General features: G+C 45.6%; 1 pseudogene; it reads right to left on the bottom strand.

The window, feature by feature from the left end:
• Nucleotides 1-209: 209 nt before the first annotated feature.
• LOC138480560 (ras-related protein Rab-11B-like) lies at nucleotides 210-11,449 on the bottom strand (annotated as a pseudogene).
• Between the last annotated feature and the right edge of the window lie 321 nt (nucleotides 11,450-11,770).

The following is an 11,770-nucleotide window of genomic DNA, read 5'->3' as shown; positions in this document are numbered from 1 at the left end:
GCAGCAGTTTCAACAACTCGATCCGTCAGAACCCCCAAACATATATCAGGTCAGTGCTAAGATTTCAAGCCCAAATATTATCACATTGAAAGGGAGTTTTTACAATGTACAGGATACAATCCCAAAATGAAAGTTAAGCTGCATGGCAGGTGAGAGAGGAGTCACTGCATTTAAAGGGTGCACTTGAAAGAAGGAAACATATGGTTTGAGCTGAAGCAAATGTGGAGACAAGGAGGATCGCACAGACACCCAGTGTCTAGTGTATTATGGTTCACAGGTTCTGGCAGCACTGGAGTCTGCTGGATTTCTGTCCATCAGTTGTCGGCGGCACACTAATGTCATCATGCGCCATCAGTCTGCAATCTGTTTCTGGGATACTATGCGGTCGATTTCTGAAAGAATGCTTTTGAAGGCTTCTTCCACTGGACTTGGTTGAGTCCAGTGCTGAGGTTTCAATAAATGACAAATTATTTTTTTTCTGCAAAAGCACGAGCCTCGTCTGTCGGCACAAACCTCAAATGACGCAGGTCACTCTTGTTTCCAATAAGCATTATGACAATATTATTATCTGCATGATCAGGAAGCTCCTTTAACCAGAGTTCAACATTCTCATATGTGAGGTGTTTCACAATGTCGTAGACCATCAATGCCCCAACCGCACCACGATAATATGCAGAGGTTATAGCACGGTATCGTTCTTGCCCAGCAGTGTCCCAAATGTGTGCTTTTATTGTTTTTTTCATCGACTTGGATACTTCTGGTTGCAAACTCCACTCAAATGGTGCTTTTACTCTCCAGGTTGAATTCATTGTGCGTGAGAGAGAAGAATACTCTTCCCAACACCAGAATCACCAATTAAAACGACTTTGAACAAGTAGTCGACTCTTGCAAGAACCCGATCCCTGCACCAATGTCGTACACTTAAATGCAATGATGCATGTCTGGCTCCAATGGTATTCATAGTACGGTCCATAATTGTTGCAGTTGTTGTTTGTCATTGGTGGACCAGTCTGTTGTTTATCATTGAGATGTTTCTTCTTTTTTTTTTTTTTTACATAAAAGGGCCCATCATTAGGAAGTGGGTGATAAAGCCATCTGGTGGGTTGTATAGGTTATAATATCTATTTATGTAGAAAAAGGAAGGTGAGGCACGCACTCCAGTTTCCAGTCATATATACCTGCTGCAGTTCAGCTAATCTTCTCCTCCAAGCGCTTTCATGTCTCTAACAATCTTCAGGGAGGCAGTCTTTCTTTTCAGTTGTTACTGATTAGTTTCAAATTCAGTCTCAAGGAATTCTGGTAGCTGTAGTGATAGCACCATTGTAATGTCTATTTATGTACTGAGTCTTTCAAACTTGATAAGGATGCCTCCCTGCTCGCATTCCCTTCTTAAACCCTGAAACAAATAGTAGGTATTAGCAGAAACGTTCTAGTTTGAGAAGGGATTTAAATCCACTTAACATGTGTTCACCCTATGGAAGCTGTTATGTTAAATGTTGTTCTCTATAGTATACCATGAATTATGTGTATAATACTGTATTTCTTAAATTAAACACATTGAAACAAATTGTTCATTTCTCGATGAAAAGCTCACCTTCTTCTCTGAAACAGACTATATTCAGTGTGTGCTCCTTTCTGTGCCATCATGTGAATCTGCAAAGGGCGCACACTTCAATCTCTTCATGGCATTCGGGGCTGCATTCAAAATGAAACATCAACAATAAATTGAGCTGGAAACCATTTGCGCTTATTTGCCTTGTTCATACAAAACTGAAATTGGATTTGAAAAGGACACACAAGTAAAAAAGATGTCCAGAACATGCAAACAATGACAAAATGTGAGCCTGTGAATCAATATTAGAGAAAGCCAATTATTGAATAGGGGAATCTGAAAAGGCTGTGACCTTTACTTTTTAACGTGTTTGAACTTCTGAAATGCTGTGTAATGGGCATGACAACATCACTCTGGTTATCTTTCTTTCCTTGCAAGTATGTTTGGATGTGGTTTCCCATTATTCTCCTGCACTCCTATGCCATTTCAAAAACATTAAGGGTTGAGATATATGAGCGTACTACAACCACCCCATCTGAAAAAGCTGGTACTGTCTTTAATACATTATCAGACAATTCAAAATGTGTCGAACAAATATATATCTCTGATTAATGTTATCTGTGAAATTACTATGGCTCTCATTATGAGTTTGTCAGTAATACGGTGGTAAAGCAGAATACCGTTACTACCGTGGTGTCTGGTGGAATCACTGCCGAATTACAACTTGGCCTGAGTGCCACTAATCATTGGTAATAACGGTTATTCCGTCTGGCAGACTTCCTGATGAAACTGTAAATTCACAATATTTGGCAGAATTACCGTTACTGCCTTACAATCAAAGCTAATCACGCAGGCAGAATTACCTTTGGTGGAAATAGCATAATTGCCAGAACGGGAATGCAATGATACAAAGTTAACTGAAATAGATAACTGGCAAAAAGATAAGGGAACACAGTTTTCCAGTACTGACAGCCTTAAGGACTAGTCAGTTGCCCCATGATAAATGAACAAAAGTCAATGATATGATATGATGTGACATTTATAACACACCTGTACACACGTGTTTCTAGGCACGATAGCTGAGGGCTTCACTGGAAAAAAGGTCAGGTCAAATTCAAAAACAAAAGCAACATGTTTGGGGGTCCATACAAGTGGAGGGAAAGCTGCGTAAAGAGAAATCTTTCCTAACACCAACCAGCAGCTGCCCACTGTGGTTGTGACAAAGGAACCAGATGCTGGCAGACACTCACAAGGAGATGTCCCCACACCCACCCGACTGGCCCATGAAACCCCCTTGTCACTTGAGTGGGACGACCAGCCACATGGCCAGTGTGGCTTGGAGTCAGAGATGGTAGTGTGGGTGGCAGGTCTTATGGATCACACTGCTTCTGCACCAGCCCTCCCCATATCCTGTGTTGCGCATTATAAGAAACTAATAATAATAATAATAATAATAATAATAATAATAATAATACCATGATGCATGTGTCACAGGATGCCTTATGGAGGAAGCTGGACACCATTGAAAAGTGAGAGGTGTGCTTAGAAACACTGGCGGGCACACATGTCCCCCACATGCAGTCCCTTCGAGACTGTGTCCAGGACATCTCTCGGAGGAAAGTGGGGGCCTTGGACAAAGACAATGACAGTCAGCTGTCAAATCTGCTGCCATTACTGTTGTGGGACAGAGGCTGATGGAGATGACTTAGAGCATCTCATCTTTTGATGAGGCAATGCAGATCAGCAAGCTCCTTACACCGCAATGTATCCAGTGGCCTGATAAGGACCTGTCCACATCTGTTACCGCCACAGAGGGCTCCTTGCCTAGCACCCCAAGGCGCTGCTCTGTGTGAAATCTGTCTTCAAATGTGCCAGAGGAGACTTGCAAGGGCAAAAGGTCACAAAAGTGATTGTATGTAGCACATTGGATATAGGTACATGGTTATGGGTGGGAAGGGTGGGTGTAGGATATTGTTATGCAGAGGGGTTGGTGGTTGTGGAGGGGTGTTAGTGATCACATTGTGGGGAGGGGAGAGGTGGGTGAGGAGGGTGTGTTGGGGATGGAATTGTGGAGTGGATTTGTTCACATTTCGAAATTAAATAATAGTTCACTTGAAGCAATGGTTGGACATTTCTCATTGTGTACATGTGTTTAACTATTAATGTGACTATATTCACAGAGGTGCATAGCATCTGTATATCAAAGTGTAAAAAAAAAGGCCATTAGTTCTTTCCGGACAATATCTCCATCCCTACCCTCTTCACTCTCAGTGTGAGGCAGCGCAACACCTGCAGGGAGAGAGTCCTGCTCTTCTGGGGCTGGAATGTGTACATCAGGGATGTGAGAAACCTAAAGGCGTCTCACTCACTAGTCCCCAGGGATCCATCATCCAGTTGGCTAGGACACGGCCATTGCTATTAGATCCATTTCCTGGTGGTGGACCAGTGCGGGAGTCTTTGGGGAGTGGAAGTGGGACACCGAAGTGTGAGACCTGGTCTCCCCTTCCTTATGACACCTTTTCCCCAGCCTGTCAAATCAGATATATTGAAACTCTACCCGCCCCCTTTTCCTACATGAACACTTTCTCACACCGTGAGTGACAACAGAGTAAGACAAGGGCCCTTTACCTGATATGTTCCAACACAAAGATCAGGCAGAGTCAGGCAATCACAGACAACTACAAACACCTGACTGCACTTTCCCGTCCCCATAGGGATAAAAGGCATAGCACGGGAGCACACTCTGAGCAGGGCCGAACGTATGAGGAGACAGCTATTCCAGGACGGCAGTTCAAACAGAGAAGAAAGGCAGCGAGACCTGAAAGGACGTCAAGGAGGGAGTTGCCCTTGCTCTTTTCAACCCAGACCCCCAGAGCCTCCACCAAAGGAAACATAAGACCGGGAATCGCAGCTGGCACAAGGCGTGACGGATGTCAGCAGTACATGGAACCCTCCCACACTGATAGCCAGGGTAGGGAGACATTGTTGCCATTGAGGTACCATCCTTGACTCCAGCGGCAAAAGAAACACCAACGAGTTCAACACAGCCGGTGGGTCAGAAGAACCTGATAGTGGACTGGACTGTGTTAGGCTCAAGATTGCAGTAGCAACATTAAGAAGATAAATAGACAGAAGTCTTTTGTGAATGAACTTGATACCAAAGATAGAGTGTTCCGGCACCACACCAGTGCTCAATCGAAGTACCCCTCTCATGAAACTACAAGTACCAAGAGGCCATAAGGAAGGCCAGTGTGAAGTGTAAAGTTGGTCATACAAGGGTAGAGCCAAACCCCTTGCACACTAGAAAGTCCTTGACATGTTGTAGAAGTTATTAGTATTGTAAAATTGTGAACCCTGTAATACAGGCATTTGCGCCCAGCTGAGGGGGAACTCTGAGCGAATTATGAGTTTGTAAACCTTGTAAAAACCTGCACTTGTCATAGGCTAACAGAGTGACCCAGCAAGACGAGATCGCCCAGTCGGAAGTCTCTGGTTAAATTGGCAAGTGCTCTGGGAGGTTAACGCTGAGAGAAGGATCGAAACCTGGCTGAGGGGGATCCAAGGGTGATGGGTAATCACCCAACGTGAGGTTTGATCGAAGGAACTTTTTTTTTTTTTGCATATCAGGCATTCTGAAGCAAGAGACATTGCATGAGAAGGGGCATGGGCACAGACGGTCCTGATATAGAGAAAAGGAACTGTAAGCTTGCGCTAGAGAAGCCTGGGAGTGTGCTGTGCTCACGAGTCCCACCTTGTCCTGTGCTAAAAATGAGGGGAAGGGAGACCCCAGCCATAACATCTGGAATTATCATTTTGTGAACACTTCTTTCTTTTCTTGTGAACAATATCACAAACTCTTTTATAGCCTAGCAGTACAGATTGGCAACAGGTTTTCTTAGTATAGGCCTGTTTATTTGTCTAGACTCCACTAGGACTGTATTATTATTATTTGATGGCCGTAGCTTGCTCCCATCTTAGATTTAGGTTTAGATTAGGTGTTTACCCGTTTTACAGTTAATAAACACCCTTGAACTGTGATCACTTGTGTCTGTCTTACTTTGATATTATGCCTTCCTTACGGGGAGAAGAGGGATATTCTGCCTGAGGCACATGTTGGCAGCATGGCATAGCCAAGAACAATCTGCACATCCTTATCCGGCCTGAACATTAAGGCCCCTCCAGTCCAGTGTGTGCACTGGAAACAAGCCTTTAAGAGGCCAAAGGTCTGCTTGATGCAGATCCTGGTCCAGACGTGTCCCTCATTGGAGGTCTCATCCTGTAGCATCTGTGGATTCCACACGGTGTCCAGAGTCAACAGCCAGGGCAAAGGTCATAGGTGTCAGTCATAGAGGATTGTGAATGTGTTGCCTTTTATGACAGAATCTTGATAGGAACTCTGTGGATTCATTTTATGAGTATTGTCACACAACATGATTTACCATCTCAGTACTTGTATGTGGAGTCATTCACTATAGGGTTACATTTACATTGTTGTGTAACACCATACACACAACCAGCACTTGTGTTGGGCCTGTATGTTGTGTTCATGCATGTGCCCTGGTGGGTGATTAGTTGCCCCTCTGCAGGTTTGTGTTGTCTGTGTTTATTCCATGATGGCTTCATATACATGGTTACATGAGTACATGGCATTGCATCGGCCAGTATTGTATTCCATTGGTACAATGTTGAACTCAGTAGTCTGGTGTGTGTTTGTGTTGCTAACTTGTCGGGGTAATGTGCATTGGTGACTTACTTCATTGTGAATCGTGTTCGATGTCCAGTGGGTTTCCCCCTCCCCCTCTTCACATGACATTTCAATAGTGCTGCGAGATTAGTTTTTGTGATGGCATTTGTATTCACCCAATTTCCACGTCCATTGCCCTCTATTTCTCTCCATGTATTCAGTCTGTGTGCTGTTCCACAGGACCTTTGCAATGTGAGTGGACCCAGGGAAGTGGTCACAGCAGTGTGTGATCACGATGTCAGCATTGCAGGTGGCCTGAATATTCATGGAGTGATACTGCTTCTTGTTGCTGTAGACCACCTTGGTTGCCTGGGGGCCACCAATGCCACATTGGTGCTGTCCAGAGTGGCAATGACATTGGGCAGGGGGAATGCTATGTTGCAATTTAATATATATCTAGTGTAGTTAATAAGAATGGGATGAGCGTTTCTATTTGTGTTACTTTGTGAACAGTGATACTATTTTGAGTTTCACACACATAGCAACATAATGACAAGTCTGTCAATACAATGTGAACACAATGCAGTTGTGTGCGTGCTACTTAGTGCTTAAAGATGGGAAGCGAGGAGCTTTATATGCTCACGCGAGAAAAGAGATATGCAGATCGAGTAGCCACTGTAAGGGGACACATTAGTCTTTTACAGTAAAAATGTGTTTGGGAAGTTGAGGAAAAAAGGGTACATGGTGAATATATGAATAAATGGGAAGGTTGTATACCCTGGATCCCTCATATTTGAGGTTTGTGCAGGCTGGAGAATCTTGGGATGGGAAGATACACTCTGTGCGACCTGGGAAGTTGGTTGATCGAGGACGAAGGATGGGAGAAGGTGGCTAACTGCATGCAGCTAGCTGCAATACAATTAGATGGCCAGCTGTGAGCAGGCAAAAGTTTACGACTTGATGGTGTGTGTACGAGGGACACGAGATATAATCTTCCTGTGAACATGGGAGTTTGTTATTCAGTGACTAGGGAAGTCCGGCCATCTGGTATGGTTGACCTGGGGCCAGTTAATAAACCCGGTGCAGGGGGTGCTTGAGAGCAGAGTTGGAAAATGGTTTGTGGGTTTTAATCAGGTTCCCACGAACAACCAGGGAGTACCCAGAGACCATACGTGCTGAAATGGTAGTCGAGAGATTCCAGGGATGCCAGTAAGTCTGGGCAGATAAGATGTTTATCACCACTTCAAAGGGAATTTGTTTGTATCTCTCCCTCTGCATATTGTTGAAGTGTCCTTGTAACAGCCTTGTGCATCACAACCAGGATTAGAGGTCCTCATCTAGATAAAACATATAATAAATTAGGATTGTTTTGCGTGAATGTGTAACCATGTGATCATGTCGACTGTGCAAAGATCCCAGAAAGGGGTGTGCTGTAAATATGACCTAATGCAAATGTATGTTGAAAGGGGATGGTGGTTAAGTGGATGTATCCAATGAGAGTGTGGGAAGTAAGGCGGATTTGATTTATTTGTTTAGGCTTAAACAATAATGTTTGGGGGGATGACTTTGTAACAGAATATGTGGGAGTGGGAATGATTTCAAGTGGTCTAAAAAAGTATCCTGCCTGCCCTCATTGAAACAGCCAGGAGGCAAAGCCAGGCCCAGATCAAAGGCCCGGATCTAAGGCCCCTGTCTTACTGTGTCTGCCCATGGATGCCCACATGACACCTCAAAGAGAACCTGCAGCAATTATCTACAAACTGTGAGCATCCTGCTATCTTCGCTGAACTTGCGGCAACCCTGGAGCATGTCCCTGCTCTCTGGTAAGAGCACAACTGCCCGTCAGTTAATGCTATGAGTGCACCGCTCCTAACTCCCACCTTGACTATGGCGTACCCCATCTGCAACCATCTCTATGTGACACCTATTTCACATGGGGAAACGCAAACAGAACCAATCACTCCATTTGCTGCACGCCCCAACCCAGCTGGTTATTCGAACGCCTGCCAGCTCCGACCTGCTTCATACTGGTGCAACTATACAGTACTACATTGATGCCCAATTACCCTGCTACCTGCCCCCGCACCTCTAATTTTGTCTCACTCTGGCAGGCCCCCTCAGGCCACTCATCCCCCAACACCCGGGTTGTGCAAATCAAGATCAAGATTCATGCCAGACCAACATCTGGCAGATCAGCGCCAAAAGCCATCCGACACATTTAGCAACAACCTGTGCAAATGGAACTTTATGCCCAAAACTGCATGCTGACAGTCCGCTCGAAACAGCCTCACCAAGTGACACACTACTATCTGCCTCTTTCTACACTAAGCTAACCAGCCCCTCACTCTTCTCCACGGCTGTGACCAAAGTGTGTCCCATTGAGGCCCAGAATCATCATGCTCTCCACCCGTGCTACACCACTCCTTGCACCTCTTCCTCCGTACATATGTTCACTCTCCTTCCAGTGTCATGTGGCCCTGCCACCTCCACACCAGGTCACCCCAATACCCACCTTGCTCCCTATTCACCTGAGCCATGCCCTAACCTAACTGGTTACATGGTCTGTGCACCATGCCCCTTGATGTACGCAATAACAGACACCTGAACTTCGAGGGTGCTGATATTCAGCTGATGCAAAATGTAATCTGTCTATGGTCGACTTTGCCTGTAATGAGACATGCCTCACCCTATCGCCTTCTGCAAACCTGCTTTGTACCATAATTGGTAAATAAAATTTCTCAGAGACCTGCAATACCTGTATTAAGATGCCCATGTCCTCCCTGTTTCTTGGTGATCCGCCTCGCTCTGCAAGTGCTAATTGTACCATTCTTCTAGATGATGATGCCTGCAGGTGGCCGCAAGTAGACCCATAACTTACTACTGTGTCGTTCTGCACTGCTAATGCTAAATGTACCTCTTGTGTAGAATGTTATTCCAGCAGCAGGCTCCTAGTAGATTTTCTGCTTCCTGCCTCCCCGTCCTGAACTGCAAATGCTAAATGCATTTTTACTTATAACTGTAACACCTGCAACAATATATCTGTGGTCCCCTCAGCTTGTGTGGACCTACCCTACTATTCTTTTGACACCCATTTTGCCTATGAGGACACCCATCATGAATATGTGGACCCTCATCCGACTGGCACATACTGCAAGGCTTGTGCCCCCAGCTCAGAACATTGCTTGCAGATTATCAATACCCCCTCCTCTCTATACAGGCTCCCACTGAACTACCCCCTTCCACCACCCTCAGCTCTTTTTCCCTTCCTGGAGTGAATGGGCTCACTGACACCTCAGGCAAGCCCAGTGGCTGTACCTAACGTCCAATCAGCCCCCTCATAGCATCCCACCAGCTCGATCATACCCAAACTGGCCACTCAAGCCCTCAGAAACAGCCCTGCCTCTCGGCATGGAAACTTACCACCATCAGCTACAGCAACTATAAAACTTTTGACTCCTGCAAGTAGTATTACACTGGCCCCCTCAACTACGTCTTGGCAAACCCTACTTGCCACGTACACCAAACAGTCCTTACATACAAAGCAGTCTAATGTGTGCACAGCCACCGGCCTGGGCCCAAATAACCTACATAGACTCTGCTCTAGATTAGCTGGCCTCTCCATTCCCCTGAAACACGTTGCCTGCACACGGAATTCCAGACTGCAGCTCCTCTGATCACAAACAACTGTTGCCAAACCACCACCCCACACTGATGCTCAAAGATCCTTGCAAACAGCCATGCCTACTGCCCATCCCACCATACACCAAGAAAGGAAAAACCTTGAACCATCTACCACCAACCCTACCACCCCCACCAGGCCTGACCAGCTCACCTGCACCATCATTAACACATTCTCTGTCTGCGCCCATGCACCAGACATACACAACCTCTTACTTCACAACGACTTTGATCTGCTAGCCACCATGGAAACTTAGCAGAACGAGGAAGCTGGCCCCTCATTATGTCTCGCCCTACCCATGGGCTACTCTTTTCTCAAAACCAACAGAGATGGGAACCAAGGCAGAGGAGTTGCTATTATCTCCAAAACCTCCCTCCCTCTCAGAGCCTCCCCTCCCCTTGAGAGCCTCCCCACTCACACACCTGCTAGGATACAAACTCATGCTGGCTAAAATTGAACCTAACCCACAAATTACCATCAACATCCTTCTTCGCTACCAGCAACCTACCAACCTCGGCTTACCTAATGCCAACATACCCTTCCTCATTCCTCCTATCCTGAAGCCTTGCACCCGAATTGTGCTCCTAGGCGATTTCTACCTAGCATCCCGCAGATCAGAATTCTACCGCCCTCAGCACAGCTCTCCACGAGATTAACTTTATGCGAGTGGTCTGCACCCACAAACACTCTAAAGGTCAGTTCCTGATTGGATCCTTCTTATCAACACCCTCATCCTAGTCACCTCCATTGTCCTGGTACCCTGGACTGACCACTCAATGTTCCTCTCTCCCACTTCCACCAAATAAACTGCAGACTTTCCACCTATCACTGCAAGACACACCTGCAAACCGACTAAGGAATTATTAGAGCCCACCATTTGTGCTTCCCTCAGGTCTTGGCCTGATAGAATTGACCCCAAAGTCATACTGAAGGCATACAACTCTGCACTTTAAATTGCACTCTACCAACAGGCTCCCTCAAAACCACTATGTATAAAAAAGTCACGCTCCATAACTGGTTCACAGAGGAATTAACATCCCTCTGCAAACTGAAGCGCTCCAAAGAACACCTCTGGAGGCAAAAAGGTTACCCCCTCCAACAAAGAGGTCTTCAGCAACATTTCTATCTCTTAATAAACAGCTATTATCACCACTAAAAATATCAACTACAATACCCGAATAAATTAAACTAATTCTAACACAAGAGTACTCTTTAAAATCTCAAGGAGCTTGAAGCCGCAGCGCCTCCCACCTCCAGCTTCCCGAAAGACAAAGCCTGGTGCTTACTTTTACAATCTACACAGGCAAACAAAACCCTCAACCTAAAAAACAAAACTATTCTCAAGAAATCTTTTCTCCCAAACACAGATTTGGGCTTACCTATACCCATCGCCACCACCATCACCCCTTTCCATTTCTCCTCTGTCTTCCTGATGGATGTGCTCACCACCATCCAATGCCTCAAAGCATTTAATTGCACAGTTGACATCTGTCCAGCCCACCTTATCAAGATGTATGCAGACCCCATCGCCCATCATCGCCCATCATTGCTATATTTATCAACGCCTCCTTCAATGCCTGCTTAGTACCTGGTTCCATATAAGAAGCCTGGATCACTCTGCTCCTTAAGAAACACTCTCTCAACCCCACACTCCCCACTAATCACTGCAAAATCATGACAGTACCCTGCCTCCTGAACATTCTTGACCGCACTGCCTACGTCCAACTCTAAACCCATCTTGAAACTTACAATCTACTCAACACTCGTTCAGACCCAGACACAGCACAGAATCTGCCCTTCCTCGATCTGTAGATTCAACTTGACCACATCCGGGACACGGGTGATCTTGTCATGC

This window comes from Ambystoma mexicanum, chromosome 5p (genome assembly GCF_040938575.1).
Source record: "Ambystoma mexicanum isolate Mex_15411 chromosome 5p, UKY_AmexF1_1, whole genome shotgun sequence".
NCBI lineage: Eukaryota > Metazoa > Chordata > Amphibia > Caudata > Ambystomatidae > Ambystoma > Ambystoma mexicanum.
Note: the sequence above shows the minus strand (reverse complement) of the source record. Positions and strands in the feature narration are given on the sequence as shown.